At 55.6% G+C, this 5790-nt stretch overlaps 1 long non-coding RNA gene across 1 annotated transcript; it reads right to left on the bottom strand.

Moving 5' to 3' along the window:
• Positions 1-685: 685 nt before the first annotated feature.
• On the bottom strand, positions 686-3942 carry LOC114672118 (uncharacterized). The gene is made up of 2 exons (XR_003722339.2): positions 3853-3942; positions 686-3487 (listed from the first exon to the last, which is right to left on the bottom strand). It is a non-coding gene; the product is annotated as an uncharacterized LOC114672118 (long non-coding RNA).
• Positions 3943-5790: the final 1848 nt, after the last annotated feature.

The following is a 5790-nucleotide window of genomic DNA, read 5'->3' as shown; positions in this document are numbered from 1 at the left end:
CAGACGAGGACCACATGGCCTCTTCCCTGCTCTAACCAGGTGAGTCCATGGGAATGCAAAAGCTGCCCCAGGAAAACATGGTACCCAGACCTGAGCCCACGTCCATGGCTACCTCACTGGCCCACCTCTGACAATTCCCTCTATCCTGTGGACTCTGGCCCCACTAGATTGGAAGGGCCAGGAAGGCAGACAAGGAGGCACTTACTCTACATCTCACAGTGCAGACAGGACCCAGGCTAGCGTGCCACCCTCAGAGGTACTTGGAAAACCTTTGCTCAGTTGGACTGGTTGAGACTGTGTTGCATTGAATTAAATTAACTGAGTTGAATGGAAATGAACTAAATCAAATTAATAACACCCTTGTCTGGCAGTAACACAGTCTCATCTCCAACAATGTCTCCAGGGTGGGGACCATGTTTCACCCCCTCTGGTCTCCCCCTCCAGATGAGCACAGGGCTGGGAAGTAGGCCAGGACTCGAGGCTGTTTGGCTGACACAGGTTGACCATATTTGTAAAGATTGCCTCTCCTCTGGATCCAAAAACTCCAGAATAGGAATTGTCTACCCATCTCCTTCATCTGTGTTTATGCCGTGATTTTTGGAGGGTGGGGGGCTCCTACCATGGGCCAGAAGCTTTGCTGGGTCTCGGGGATGGTAGGGTAAATTACTTTATTTAAGTGATCTTGTTTATGATTTATTATTATTTACTTTGCTTACCTTGCTGCCCCCAGGGCCTAGCAGAATTTGCCGAGCCCCAAAGCTCGTGATCCGGCAGGCGAGCCTCAGAGGTGGGAGTGGAGGCAATGCTGCACAGGAGCTCTGTGGAAGGTGCTTTTGGGGGACACAAGGGGTGTTCTGCCCCAACGGTGGGGTCCAAGAAGGCTTCTTGGATGAGGGGACCCTGGGCAAAAATCACACACAGGATTTGGCAGGATGGGCACAGCAGGGTGGTGGTCCTGGAGGAGACAGAAGCCTGAACCCATGTGTCAGGATGGCACAGCCAGAGGTGGCCAGGGAGGGATAAGTCCAGGAGCCCTTCCTTCCCTCCTTGAGGAGTTCAGGGTTGTCCCCAAAGCAAGTGAGGAAACCTGCAGGATGGCGTGATGGATGGTGCCATGGTTCCCAGGCCTTCCCCACTCCTGGATCCACGCCCTCTGCTGTGTGACTTTGCTGTTCCTCACCTGGACATGCGCACCTCCTTCCCCACAGAGGCTGGGCTCCAGCCAACGGGCCAGGGGCAGCAGTGACGGGAGCAGAGGTTTGAGTTGTCCTTGCACAGAGCCAACGCTGAGAGCAGTTGCCCAGCAGCTGCCGGCCCCAGGAAGCAGAAAGGCCTCACGCAAACCGAGAGCCTGAACCCAGCCCAGCCCCCTGGAAGCAGACTCATCCCCTCCCGTTGCTTCCCAGGGTCACTTCCCAAATCAGATGCTGTCTCCGTCAGTTCAGACTGCCAAAACACCACCACAGACTGCGCAGTTTAAATAGCAAACGCTTATTTCTCACAGTTCTGGAGGCTGGAAGTCCACGGCCAAGTCACTGGCAGATTCAATGGCTGTTTGCCGGTGGCCATCTTCTTGTGGGGTCCTTGTGCGGCAGAGAGCAGAGAGAGAGCTGGTTCTCTGGGCCTCTTCTTATCAGGGCACTAATTTCATCACGGGGCCGCACCCTCAGGACTCAACTACGTTCCACAGGCCCCCTCTCCAAATGCCATCGCATTGGGAGTTGAGGCTTCAACATATGGATTTGGGGAGGATGCACACATTCCGTCTGTAGCAAGAATTCAGACTCAAACCCTCGCCTCAGGCTCTAATGCACCCAAACCCAGCAGCCACGCACTGCACACCCTGGAGAGCGTGCAGGGGACTCCTGGGTGGGTAAGGACAGGTTTTGGGGCTCAGGAGCTAGTCCCTGGGTTTGTCTCGCCAACCTTCACCCACCCCTTGACCTAGAATGGGCCTCCTGACCCAGAACGTAGGGATCGGGGCCTGGGAAGGTTGAGGGAAGCATTAAATGAGGTGGCCGTTTGTCATCTGTCTGGCACCCCATAGACGCTTAAATGGTGCAACCAGGATGCCACGGCCCTAACCTGCAAACACGTTTCCGCGACTTCAGGCCGGAGGCAGCCCAAACGCTTCCCAGCTCCCCTTCCCTGGGGCCCTGCTGGCAGTCCCTGGAGCCAGCCCCTTGGCTCCTGCCTGGCCCCTCCCGGGCGGCCAGCCTGTCCCAGAGTCCCCACCCAGCCCTGGTGCCGGCAGGCAACAGACGCTTGCTGGTGGGTGGTCGGGAGCGCGTGCCCAGGGAGAGCTGCCTCCACACCATTCACTGATCTAATCAATATCCTGCTCCTCCCGAGACCCCGATCACAGGCCCATCCAAGCAGGGGTCTGGCTGTGACCCCTTCTTCACCCCAAACTTCCCCCATGACCACCACCTCCCCCTTCCCTCTCCCCAGCCCGCCAGGGTGGGCCGCTGGGAGGAAGCCCATCTCTGACGTGGACCCTGCATACAGGGGGTCGTGGGCCTGTCAGATTGGGTCACCCGAATCAAGGGTGATGATAAAACCTGTCCCTCCAAATTAGGCCAGAGCCCCCAGAGCCCCGCTGATTATAGCCTGTGCACCGCGGACAAAGGGTCTCTTGAGGGTCATTCATATGGATTGAGGCCCATTGTTTTCTCAAATTAGGCCACAGGGAGCGCTTCTTGGGGAAGCACATAGCGGGTGGCACGGCTGAGGGTTCCTGGGTTCCCGCCCAGGGTCCTGCGAGGCCAGTCTGGTGGGCCGGCAAGGAAGAGGCCAGACCATTCCCAGGCTGAAGGCTGGGGCTCGGGGGTGAGGCCAGGGCCAGTGGGCTTCCCCAGCTCACCTGCAGAATATTCTGGAGAAATTAAAGGATCCCTCTGAGTGCCTGCTGGGATTGAGTGAGAATTCTTAACTCACACAGAGGGTCTTGCTGTCTGCAAAGTGTTTTAGATTCTCAATGCCTTTCAACCTCCAGCACCCTGGGAATTCCACTCCAATTCTCAGTGTGGGAAACTGAGGCTCCAAACGGTCCAAAGGCTGTCTAGCTGGTTCACAAGCCTCCATGCGGGCGCCCCTCCTCCAGCTCGCGACATGCCACATCACCGTGGGATTCACTGCCCGCGTTCAAGAACAAGGCTGGCTCAGATACATCGTGTGCACACGTCACCATGACGACAGCCATGGGCTAAGCACATGGAGGCCTTAGATCCTACAGCAGGCTGCCCTTTCCTTTTCTCCTCTGACTTCAAGCCCAGTAGCCTGGGGCTTCGCTGGGTCCTGGACACTTGTTCACGTGCTCACCACACTTTACAGTTTATCATGTAACGTTGCTCCATTACTTCCTGTGAGCTTTGCAACAGATCGTTTTTTCAGGTGAGTTCAATGATGGCACAGTGTCATCTCTATTCCAGGAGAGGGAAGGCTCCGGGAGCCAAGGGGTCCTCACAGGCTGTCACAACCTGGCTGCCTGTGGTGAAGAGCAGAGGTCAAGGTTGAAGGGATGAAGACCCCGACCGTGCCCTCACCTGGCTGAGGTGTGGTGGGGCAGAAGGTCTCGTAGCCAGCACCCTGTACCCTGCGGGGTGAAACTGGGCTCAGGAAAGGAATGGGCCCCAAGCCACCACAGCCCGAGGTAGGAGGGTTCCTGCCCAGGACTTTTTAAGGGGCAGGATGTGGGAACAGCAGGGCAGCTACGAGATTCGTGGAGCCCTGTGCAAAACGAAAATGCGAGACCCTCCTTCCAGGACGATCAGAGCATCCAACCACGTGCAGGGCCCTTCTGAGCCATGGCCCCTGTGGTGGGGATGGGGCAAGGAATGGTTCGTTCGATACCTGTCTGACAAGCACCTGTCTGCTTCGTGCCAGGCACTGCCCTGGACAAAATGGGTGCGAGTCCTTTCTCCGTGGGTCCAGGAGGGGCTGCTGACAGAGGAAAAACAAAATGACTGCAGATCATGCCACTGCTCCATAGAAAACAGACTGGGGGTGAGGTAGGATATTGCTGGGGGGCCCCTTAGTGGATAGGATGATCAGACAAATGGAGGCTCCCAGAGGACAAGGGACAGCCGTGTGGGGCAGTAAGACAGGAGAAGGGAACAGCCCAGTAAGGGAGCGGAGGCTGGAAAGTTGCTGCTGGGTCCTCGTCCTCCGTCCCGCTGGCTCCCTGCACAGGCACCAAGAGGGATCAGAGTCCCCACCCCTGGGTAGGCCCTACACCCCCGCCCCCACCCTCTGCTGAGCCCAAGCCTCTGCAAGTCCCTGGGGACCTGCCTCCCGCACCCTGACCGCCTGCTCCTGTCTTTCCTCACTCATGCCTCTGCTTGGGGCTGGGCTGGCGTCGTCCCTTCCCAGATGGATGTGTTTTAACATTCCACAAAGGAATATGTTTCCAAAAAATAGCAATTAGGCCGGGCAAGGGGGCTCATGCCTGTAATCCCAGCACTCTGGGATGCTGAGGTGAGGATCACCTGGGGTCAGGAGTTTGAAACCAGCCTGGACAACATGATGAAACCCTGTTTCTACCAAAAAATACAAAAATTAGCCGGGTGTGGTGGTGGGCACCTGTAATCTCAGCTACTCAGCAGGCTGAGGCAGGAGAATGGCTTAAACTCAGGAGACGACGCAGGAGAATCACTTGAACCCAGGAGGCGGAGGCTGCAGTGAGCTTGAGATCATGCCGCTGCATTCTAGCCTGGGTGACAAAGCGAGACTCCGTCTCAAAAAAAACAAAACAAAACAAACAAACAAAAAAAACAACAAAAAAATCAGTAATCAGATGGCAAGATATCCTAATACGTTTTCACATGAAAATATAAATTATAAAACAACACTGTGATGTGACTTAGGAAAAACAAGTGTTGGCCGGGTGCGGTGGCTCACGCCTGTAATCCCAGCACTTTGGGAGGCTGAAGCAGGTGCATAACTTGAGGTCAGGAGTTCAAGACCAGCCTGGCCAATGTGATAAAACCCTGTCTCTACTAAAAATACAAAAAATCGACGGGCATAATAGCGGGCACCTGCAATTCCAGCTACTCAGGAGGCTGAGGCAGGAGAATCCCTTGAACCTGGGAGGCGGAAGTTGCAGTGAGCCAAGATCACACCACTGCACTCCAGCCTGGGTGACAAAGTGAGACTCTGTCTCAAAAAAAAAAAAAAAAAAAAAAAAGAGAGAGAGAGAAGAGAGAGAGAAAAGAAAAATCAAGTGGGTGGTATATGTGTAGAAGAACATAAAAAAGACCAGAAGGAACCACATCTAAGCGTGAGCATGTGAGCTCTGATGATCTCTGCCGAGGTTGCCTGTGGTGCCCTAACTGTTCTCTGCTTTTCCGATTGCTTTTGCAACCAACATGTATTATTCTTATGAGCAGAAAAATGCCCTGTTGTGCACATTTGGGATAAGAGAAGGGTGCTGCAGATGAGGAGAAGACAAAGGGGTGGAGTGGGCCAGCTTCTCTAGTGTGGCATCTTCTCCTCTCCTCCTTGCCTGGCTGCCCGGACCCTGAGGGTCACAGCCTCCAGCCACTTGGCTTGAACGCACGCAGCCTTACCTTCCCCAGAACGCGTACGCACCCTCCACTTCCCTCAGGACCTGCCACCTCCAAACCTCTACCCCTGCTGGGTCCTCCCCTGGGCCACCCTCTCCTGCCCAGCTCAGCAGGTGCACGTCTTCCTAGCCTGGGGGGGTGCTCAGAAGGTAGCTCTTTCAGGAAGCCCCTGGCTGGAGAGACCCCACCTTCCCCGGGCTCTCCTGCTGCCTCCTCTGGCCTCTCT

The sequence above is a fragment of the Macaca mulatta genome, chromosome 14 (genome assembly GCF_049350105.2).
Source record: "Macaca mulatta isolate MMU2019108-1 chromosome 14, T2T-MMU8v2.0, whole genome shotgun sequence".
NCBI classification, from domain to species: Eukaryota; Metazoa; Chordata; class Mammalia; order Primates; family Cercopithecidae; genus Macaca; species Macaca mulatta.
The sequence above is the reverse complement of the archived record's forward strand: the minus strand, read 5'-3'. Positions and strand labels throughout refer to the sequence as shown.